At 33.6% G+C, this 10507-nt stretch overlaps 1 pseudogene; it reads right to left on the bottom strand.

Annotated features, from left to right (window-relative positions):
• Positions 1 to 6319: 6319 nt before the first annotated feature.
• The window catches only part of LOC107868718, a 15600-nt pseudogene continuing 11412 nt past the window's right edge, over positions 6320 to 10507 (bottom strand).

Here is a 10507-nt window from a genome sequence, read left to right as displayed (position 1 = left end):
CCACCAGAGGTACTTATCATATCAGAGTCATGAAAAAAACCAAGAAAATATACTTTGTCTGAACAAAACACAAATACTAAAATCTCAATAAAACTGGCAAACTGGTAAACTAGTCTGACAAGCCTCTACTACTTAAATAACTAGAGAGTCATTGGGACATACCCCAACTGACCCTTACTCAAAGAAACAAAAGTAAATAACTCATAATGAAACTAAAAGTCTGAACAACACGTCCTCAAATCATGAGGACTCACCACTGCAGAAGATGTAGATCAATGTGCCCGGAAATCACTGTCGAGTCTAGAACTGAGCACCTGGACCTACATTATGAGAAAATGTAGCCCACATACGAATATGTGGGTCAGTACCATGAAAATATACCGAGTATATGGGGGTGTATGAAATTTAATAATAGAAATCACAAGTCTTTATGTAAAACATGCATGTTATAGTAGATGACTCAGATAACTTGAATAAAATCGTCATAATCATGAATAAATGAGACATTTAAAGTAAATCACGTGAGTCATTACATAAGTTCTCAATTCACTTTCTTCATAGTATCAAACTTAAAAAGTAATCAAGTCTCAAAACAACTCTCTTTAGAGCATAACATTTCAATCTTTTGGAAACAAGAAACTTCCTAAAAAATCATAGTTTCAAACCATACACATTTATCTTAGTTAGAGTAGAGACACACTATGAAAGTTTCTCATAACCAACATAAAGCATGTGAGCTACATGGAGTCCAACGTCCAACCCACGTTGGGGAAAGCTGTCCTATCCTTGCCATCGGAGTAGGACCTTAGTGATTTGATTCATTAGTGATCACTATATCAGCCTTAGGCTCACATCCTATGGGGACACGTAGTTCTAGAGAAGTATCACACTTCCCGCTCGGTGCTAAAGACTACTCTCGGACTTAGCTCAGAAATTTCAATCAGCCTCAGGCTCACATCTCAAATAAATTCAATACTTTGCATTGGGAGCCAAAATGCTACCCCTTCATCATAAATAAATCAAAACATTTCTTTATTAGCTTAATATAAAAGCTCAATTCTTTTCCTTAGAAATCATGATAAATTTACTTCAGCTTTCAAAATCGCAACAACAAGGAGATACGAGCACAATTCTTGTAACACTTCAAAAGACGTTAATATTCAAATCTCAAAGACTCATAGTTTCTCAAATAAACTCAATTCAAGGAAAAATCTTGGAAATTCTTGAAGACATGATATCAACATAGGAATACGATATTCACAACATGAATTTTGAACTTAAAACATCATTAGATAGAGAAATCATGCAACTCAAGACGGATATAATTTTCATCATCTTATAAACAAGGAGTATATCAAAATAACATGAATTCATCTCTAAAGTATTAAATTCTTTAAGAAAGTTTATGTCTTTGGGCACGAGAATGGAAGAGTGTTCTTGTTGAAAAACCCCACATACCTTAAACCTTAAGCTTTGGATGAACTCTCTACTCCGGAACTCTATTCACGAATTTATTGGGTGCCTCTTGTAGCCCTTGCAATGGGGATTTCAATTGCGGAAAAATTCTTGAATTTCCACAGTTGAATCTTAAGACACTTGGGTTTTTATATTGAAACCCTAATAGATGTTCTTGAGAATCTTTGATGAAAGTGATGATATTTTGGTGTTATGGGGATTAAATCCCGTGTTAGAGAGGATAAAGGGTTGGAAATTACCCAAATTACCCTTAATGAGACGGACAAAATATTGGAAAAATTCCTAGGCGTGTGATGGACCATACATCGCATGCTCCATTCCACTACTCTGGAGCGTGCGTCGCATGCTTCTTTTCACCACACTTGACCATGCGACGCATGCATATTGGATTGTGCTACTGGTTTGAAAACCAAACGTGCCCTAAATGTTCTTCAAAAATTTTGAAACTCACCCGGGATGTCCTATAGACATGCCCCATCGCAATGCAACAAAAATTTTAAGAAATAAAGGTCTATAAGGTCATAAAATAAATCGATGAAGATTGATGGCTCAAAAATAAACTAAGTGTTGGAATACTTAGTAAAATTATATGTCTTAAGCTCTTCTTGACTTTGTTTTGGGGTTCTAACGTCACATAAACTTACGGGGTCTTACACGACATAAAACTTCATGACACCTTATAAGAGGTTAGGTACCTGAAAATAATAAAATGATGAGATCTCAAAATATTCTGTCTTATTGTGAACCGGTACGAAATGATAGATCATCAATATATTTGAAACAATATTGGCGCAATATTGTGAAAGATCACGAGGATTTGAATTCTACGTTCATTTAAGTATGCTGGCATAGAAACATTTATCAAGTGGCATGAAATAATGCATCTTGATAAGTGTAAAACTTATTTTGATTTGTACTCCAGACACTTGAAGATGTCACACATGAAATGTTGAATATTGTCACTTGACAAAATTTATATGAAAACTTTTTTAAGGATTCAAAATGTTTGAAGCATATAAAAGTTTCTAGAAAACTTATTTATAATCCTTATATTGCATAAACTTATAACTTGAAAATTATTGAAAATCTTAGAGAGTTTTCAAAAGTAATAGATTATTTGCTGAAATGAGAAACATATCAAATTGGATTGGTTATCAAGTACCACATCTTAGTGCAATTGGTGTAATAATATATCTTGCAAACACTATATGGCCTGATATAGCCTTTTCGGTTAATTTGTTAACAAGGTATATTTTTGTTCGTACTAGGAGGTACTGGAATAAAATAAAACACATATCATCGTACCTAAAAGGGACTATCAATATGGGCTTATTTTATTCTAAAGGTTGCAGTTTCGATCTTGTTGTTTATGTTGATGATGGGTACTTATCTAACCCGTACAAATCTCGGTTTCAAACATGCTATATGTTCATATATGGGGATATTGTCATATATTGGAGATTTGTAAAGCAGTCTATCATAGCCACTTCATCGAACCATACTGAGATTATAGCTATTCATGAAGCAAGCCGAGAGTGTGTGTGGTTGAGGTCCATGATACATTTCATTTGAGAAAAATGTGATTTGAAATGTGACAAAGTACCCACAATTTTATATAAAGATAATGCAACATACATAACACAACTTAAGGGAGGATCCATAAAAGGAGATCGAACGAATCACATTTCGCCAAAGCTTTTATACATACATGAGCTCTAAAAGAATAGTGATATTAATGTATAAAAGATTCATTCAAGTGACAATGTGGTTGATTTATTCACTAAGTCTTTTCCAACTGCAACTTTCAAAGAAGATGATGCACAAGATCCGCATGCAAAGATTCATTGATGTTCTCGTCAGAGGGAGCAAATACGTGTTGTACTTATTTTTCCTTTCAAGATTTTGTCCCACTGAATTTTTCTTGTAAGGTTTTGTAATGAGGCAGCTGAAATGCATATGATTAGAGATGTGTACTCTTTTTCCTTAACTCGATTTTCTTCCCACTAAATTTTTTCTAGTAAGGTTTTAACGAGACACATTATCTACCAACTAGACATTCAAGAGGGAGTGTTATAAATATATTTACATTATAGTGAATGTTTATCAAGAATTCAAATAAGATTTATCAAGATCTAGTTGATATCTATCGAGATTTGAAATATCTATCTTTTAGAGAGAAACTAGGAGTATTTCCCGTATAAATAGAGGGGTTCTATTCACTGTAAATCATCCTCAATCTCTCAATTTGATCTCTCATCCTCAAAAAATAAAGAAGCCCCTTCTCTTCTCTCTCTACTCTTATCTTCTCTACTTCTCAACTTTATTTTTCTTAACAAAGAATGAATTGTATATTGAAAATTGATAATTGTTAATTTTATTTGGGGGTGGGATTGTGAAAAATAGAATAATTCATAACTCCAATTGGTTTATTTAATTCGCCATTATATTTATTTCAAATTTTCTCCACCTAAAGTAACATGTTTAGATCGGGGTTGTGTATGCAAACTTAGAATTTGATATTGGATTGTATTTGAATAGCTTGCATGCGTGTTTATTTTATTATTTTGACTCAAATGTATTCATTTATCAGAAAATACTTAGAGGAACTATATATTTGGAGTCAGTCTGTGACTAAGGCTCGGGTCGTCGAGTAAAGCTTAATTGTAGGATAGAATAGACTAGTATATGTTTATTTTTTCGTACTTTTTATTTCCTCTTGGACTGAATAATCAGACTGGACTTTATTTTCATTTTGAACTATATGTTTGTTTGTCTACTTTATGTGTTTCTGTGAGTTTATTCATTTTTATAGTGTTAATTCAGCCGATACAAGTAAACAAAGCAACCATGCTCAAACAACGGGATCAAGAATGCCTCACACCTACTCCTCTCAACAGAATTCCTTAACCGAAATCTCTATTCGCCGATCATTTTTCAAGAGTCAACTATTTTGAAGAAGAAATATTTAAAGGTGACATGGCACACTCAGTCCAATGTCAAGTGGTGACTCTGAATTTTAATTGTAAATCTTTTTTCAAAACACTTTTTCTTTTAGTCACTTTCAATAATTGAAAATCCTTTTGAATTTTAAAAATAAATTTTTGATAAAAGAGGGATGTGACAAATAATAATTAAAATTTTATACTTTTATGAAAAAAAATTTAAAAATAAAATTTTAATGCTTGTCTTTTATGCTCACTCTCTCAAAAGAGAGTGAAATACACTTGCCTTGCCACATAAGTATTCTCGAAGGTGAAAATTTCAATTGTGAATAATTCAATGGGGTGATAGGACGCTCGTAAATTTAAAGTGTGTAGTTTGAAATTTGATAATAGGTTAAGTTAGCTTTTGGCTATTTTCTCTTGGTAGAATTCAACAATCTTCCAATTGACCTATATTTTCTTCTTTTGTCTACTTGAACCGGCCTTATAAAATCTGAAACTAGCCTTAAGTTAATTTTCTATTTTAACTAACATTGAAGGTCTAAGCACACCAGTGTGCACCCGAGAAAATTTCTAATAGAAGTTTCTAGAGCTTATAAGAGCATGTGATTTGGTTCCAAATAATTGAAAAGTACTGATGAAGAAAAAGTCAACTTGGTATGACAAAGGCATCTAGTAAGGTCACCTTCTTCTCTTGATATTTCCTTTTATGTTTAATATTTTTGAAGAATGGCCTTCGACAAGTCAAGCCACCATAATTGCAAGTTCAATAATTTGATGACTCTTAACGCAAAGAAATATTCTACTTAAGCAGCTGGAGCGGAGCTCGTCATAACTTATAAGTGCTGAAAAAAATATTAAATAAATATAGATAATATTTCAAATTCATTATATCAAAAGAGTTGTGATAAGACTAAAACTCAAACACATAATGTTCAAATCCTGAATCAACCCATCATTTCAAGGCCTTCAGCTTGCAAAAGAAAGGAACTTAACACATTGAAATTTAACGTCCACTAGAAAATAGTTTTACACCTTTTAAATAATACAAGTGTATTCCAAGTATTATATAATATGTTGCGTTTACAGGTAAGCAATATTTTACTATTACACAATGGCGACTGTTTTGCTATAACCCTCCATGTTCTTTTGCTGTAAAATCCTATATTTTGGAAGAGTCCCCATTTATTATAATAGTTAAATATGTCCACTTACGCAAGAAAAATAAGGAATAGATTTCACACATTTGGGTAATGTGAATAACCTCCCCCTCTTGTCCTTTTAAATTCTAGACCTTTCTAAAGTGGATAGAGATCATCTTTCGTTTACTACTGATAATAATTAACATGCACCACTTTATATAATCGTTTTCCCCAAATGCAAATTAACAAAAAGAACTTACAGATGAATTATGTATCCACCATTAGGGAATCAATTTAAGTTTTGTTATTATTTTTCAGACTCACTCCCTACTATTATTGAGGAACAACATAGTTGATCTTTTTTGTAAAACTTTCACTCTTCAAACGTCATTTAGTTTACCTAAAAGATGTAGGAAAAATAACTATAATAATGAGCAGCGAGGTCTAAGAAATTAACAGAAAGTGCTAAGTTTAAGGAGAAAAAACCATCTAATAGTGAGAATACACTAACAGAACGAAAAATAAAAAAGAAGAAGGGGGAAATACATAGACTATTAGATTCATATAATTTTTCTGAGAAATTAATAGCTCTACCCAATAATTCATTTGGAAATAGAACTTAACCAACGTGTACAAATCAATATGCTTAGACCACGATCTTTTTTTAAAAATAATCATGTTGTACCAACCTCCACTTATACAAAAGAGTGATAAAAAAATCATTTGAGTATACAACTAAGATGTTGCCAAGTGCCAACATAGAAATAATTCTTCTTTTTTCTTTTTATTTATTCTCGTCTATACATGAATATTTCAGCATAATAATATAAGAGAGGTGGCAAAAAAATGGCATTCATCATGTATTAAAAAATGCATCCCTAAGATAGGGCTCTTTTCTTCACCTGGGATAATCCTGAGTATTTACATACAGATATTTTGTGTTCCTCTATGCTGCCACAGTTCCCAACTTTCCTTGCTTTTGTTCTATAAGTTGTGTCAATGCATCATCTATCTGGGCAAATACGTCCTGTTTGGAACCCTTTCCATTCACCTACAAGTCAACATAACTCAAAAGAGAATGAAAGTCATTTTTCCTTTAAGGTTAGGAGATGACAAGTCATGCGCGCACCTGGTAATAGAGGAATTATAGTACGACTCAATCAAGTAAGGGAAAGAGTAGAGTAAGGGAAAGGACTATTCACTGGCTTCTTCCCATAGCTGAAAATATATTCAAGTTGTTTGGTACAAATTGAGAGAGATTAGCTTTTGTTCATCCAATATGGGAAGGATTCAATAATTTCCTATCTATGCGTACCCTAAAACTTCATTGTCGACCTCATCTTATTATTTTTAATTTGTGATGCCATAATGTGAGGAAGAATGTGAGAGTGACAGATTTGGATTTTACGCCTAGTCCAACTTAGCACCTCAGGCATCTCTATAACTTGCAAAATTTGAACCGTGCGGTATGTCTACCACACATCACCTAAATCTACTTTCTTTTCTGAACCAAGCCGATTAAATCCTACAAACTAAAAGTACATAGAACAAGTTGTTCAAGCTATAGGAATAGGATTCATTTTTCTTTCCTTTTTCTTTTTGGGTTTGGGAGAATGGGGGAGGGGGATCAGAGGTGAAGCCAGAATTTTAAGTAAGGGGGTTTAATCTTCAAAGAAAACTATACCAAAGGGGATTCAACACCTACTATAACCACGTCAAAATAATTTTAATATGTATAAATAGTATATTTTTCGTCAAAGGGGTTCACACGAACCCCCTAAAGAGGGCTGGCTCCGCCTCTGGGGGGATGTGGAGGGGGATTAATCCACTGATGTATGTCCTACTTCTTAGTTCTTTGTCAATTAACTCTTGCTCGGACTAGTCGTACTTCCTTTGGCTACTCCTGAGATATAGTGGAAAGAATTTGTTATGGTGGAGAGAAGAGAGTGAAAAGACTGATGAAGCAGAGGACGACATGAATAGGAATCCACATATTAATACACACGATTGAGAAAGAAAGGCTCCGTAGCTAGCTGCTCTTAGTCCTTTTATTGAGTGTAATGATGCCAATCAGAGTGCATATATTTGTTAGACAACATTGTGCAGTTTTGTTCCCTTACTGATGATGTGACAAGATGTGCATTGTTGGAATTACAGTGGAACTTAAGACCATAAAATCTAGATACATCTAGTTCTTCTTTATTATGTACTAGCAACTTTGGAATGACAACTAAAACCTCGAAGTGTTCCATTGTTGACATGTTAACTAACTCTTTCCATAGAGTGAATTATGATGTTGTGAGGTGTCAATCAATGAACTATTCAAGGTTATACTCAACTCCAGATTTTACGTATTAGTAATAAGTAAATTGAATAGTTTCTTCAATAAGCAAGGAAATACTTGGACCAACAAACAAGAGCATCCAAAATAAATGAAGAGCGGTGAAGAAAGTGATAGTTAAGACACTATCATGTACCGATGCAATGTTTTATCAAAAAACTGAAAGAGCTTCTCATTTATAAATCAAATAGACAACACAGAAAAATCCATTGCAGAAGACAGAATGATCACAACAATTTTAGTCGAAAGCTAATGATTCTCAGTGCCAAACTACAAATTACTTGTCCACTATGAAGTTGCAGGTTTTGGTTCTATTTACCAACCAAATTTAACTAATGAACAGAAAGGGCAGCTACACAACATTTGAGGTATACTTGGATTAACATTTGATCACTTTTTACCATGTCTTAGAGAGCAAAAATTATACATGTATAATTGAGAATCCTTTTATTCATGGATCATAATAACGTATTTCTATTTGGGTAAGGTAACTTGAACCATAATACCTCAAAAAATCTCAAGCAATAATTTATTTATGGCTTTCATTCGCTATGTAAATTTCAACAGTATTCTATATCCAGCCATTTCATTCTGCAGTTTAATGTTAAGCAACTTTTCCAGAAGAAGTCGGCAAAAGGAGTACCTTAACTGTTACATTTGTATACATTGAGAGAACTGCTTCCACATATTGATGGTGAATTTGTAAACACAATTTTACCTGAAAAGTTAATTATAAGAATGATTAGAGAAAAACCATGCTTATTATAATATACACATTTGACTTTAAAGTAACATAAACTGAAATTGGAATACGAAGAGAACATAACAAAATGCTTTAGTTATAAAGAAAAAAATGCATAAATAGCACCAACACTTTCAGGTCCAAATGGTTCTTTTAGGTTAAACACTGTTAGGGAGGAGGGGGAGTTTGGGGTAGGAGCAGGGTTGTGATGAAGAGAGATAACTTTATTTAAAAGGTAAACTAATGTGTTAAAAAGGGAGGCAGCCGTCAATTCAAATTCAGATGAGTTCACATTAAGGAATTTGATTCAAAAGCTTCACATCAAATCTACTGCAAATAAGTAGCAGGAAAGTTGAACAAAGAATGGTAAGGTTTTCCTAAAAAATAACCAAGAATGGTAATGTTGATCAATTTATGGAATATACATGCCTTTTCTTCTGTGTCATCAAAGTGCTGAGTAAGCCTAGACGCAATTTCTTTCGTCTCTTGAGGAGAATACATTAAATGGTAAATTTTTCCTACTATTGGATCTAGCGTATGACTAACCACTCTCTCAACAAGAATCTCTCAAGTTACATACACAATAAAACTTGTGACAGAATGAAGGGTTATCTTATAGTGAAACTTACTGGGGTTAAAGCCGTCTGCAAGAGAAACAAAGGAAAGTTAAAGGAATCTAAAATATTTAAACATATTTTTCTACTAGTCTAAGTTATGTAATAGCATAATTTTCTATGTGGTCTAACTAAACAAAAGGAACTTCACTAAAAATGGAATGAAAGAACACGAGGCACGTAGCAACAACAGAACCTCACTTCCAGAAGAATAAATAGGTTTGGTTAGAAGCCAAATTATTTGAGTGCTATGGCTTGAGAAGAGTTATGAGGGTATCCATCTAAAAGCCAGCCCTTCTCTTGAGAATGTGGACCATTGAACCGCTCTTTGACCATCTACACCAGAAGAAGACGCATATTACCAATCAATAAGATATTTTGAACTACTGCAGTTTCCAACCAATATAGAATTCTAACTGAATCAGGTAATGCATGAATAAACCTACCGTTACAACAATTTTATCTGGTACTAGTTTTCCTTTATCCATGAATTCCTTTGCCTGCTTCCCATTTTTAGATCCCGCGATAATTTTTGCCCTCAATAAATCTCCAGCAGCAATATGCATCAAACCATACTGCACACATGACCAAAAATAGATGGACACAATTTCTCCTCAGAGATGAATTCATATTGAGGAACACAGGGGGTATATAATGAAACTAAAGTCAAATGCAAGCCACCACTGTACAATTCCATCCCAATTGAGGAAAGCAACAACCAGCATATCAATCAAACAAAAGCTAAATTAGTCAATACCTTTTTTTTAGTAAGGTAAATAATTTATACAACATTTGGGTGGGTGGGTGGGGACCTGTATACATATGACAAAAAAGAGAACCAACATAAAAAATATGGTATTTAATAAACGAGATCCAATCATCTATACAAATTGGGACTTCACAAGTACACCAAAAGTAAACTAGGTACAAAACACTACTCTTTAAATTTACGAAATTAAGTTCCACCACTTCAAAAGTCCTCTTATTCCTCTCTTTCCAAATGACCCATGTGATTGCTAAGGGGGCAACACTCTATGCTCTCAGGATTTCCTCCCTCCTTTTATGAGTCTGACTCTGCAAAGCCTCCTTCACTGTACCCAACATGAACCATTACATTCTAAACAAATTTAAGGCCTTCCTCCATAATCAATTATCCACCTTATAATGTAAAAGGGAATGATCTACACTTTCGCTGGCACTTTTACACATGAAGTGAAGCACCAACTGACATGGACGATTTTATTCTTTCT

This window comes from Capsicum annuum, chromosome 4 (genome assembly GCF_002878395.1).
Source record: "Capsicum annuum cultivar UCD-10X-F1 chromosome 4, UCD10Xv1.1, whole genome shotgun sequence".
Classification (NCBI taxonomy): Eukaryota; Viridiplantae; Streptophyta; class Magnoliopsida; order Solanales; family Solanaceae; genus Capsicum; species Capsicum annuum.
This window is presented reverse-complemented; position numbering and strand designations above follow the sequence as displayed.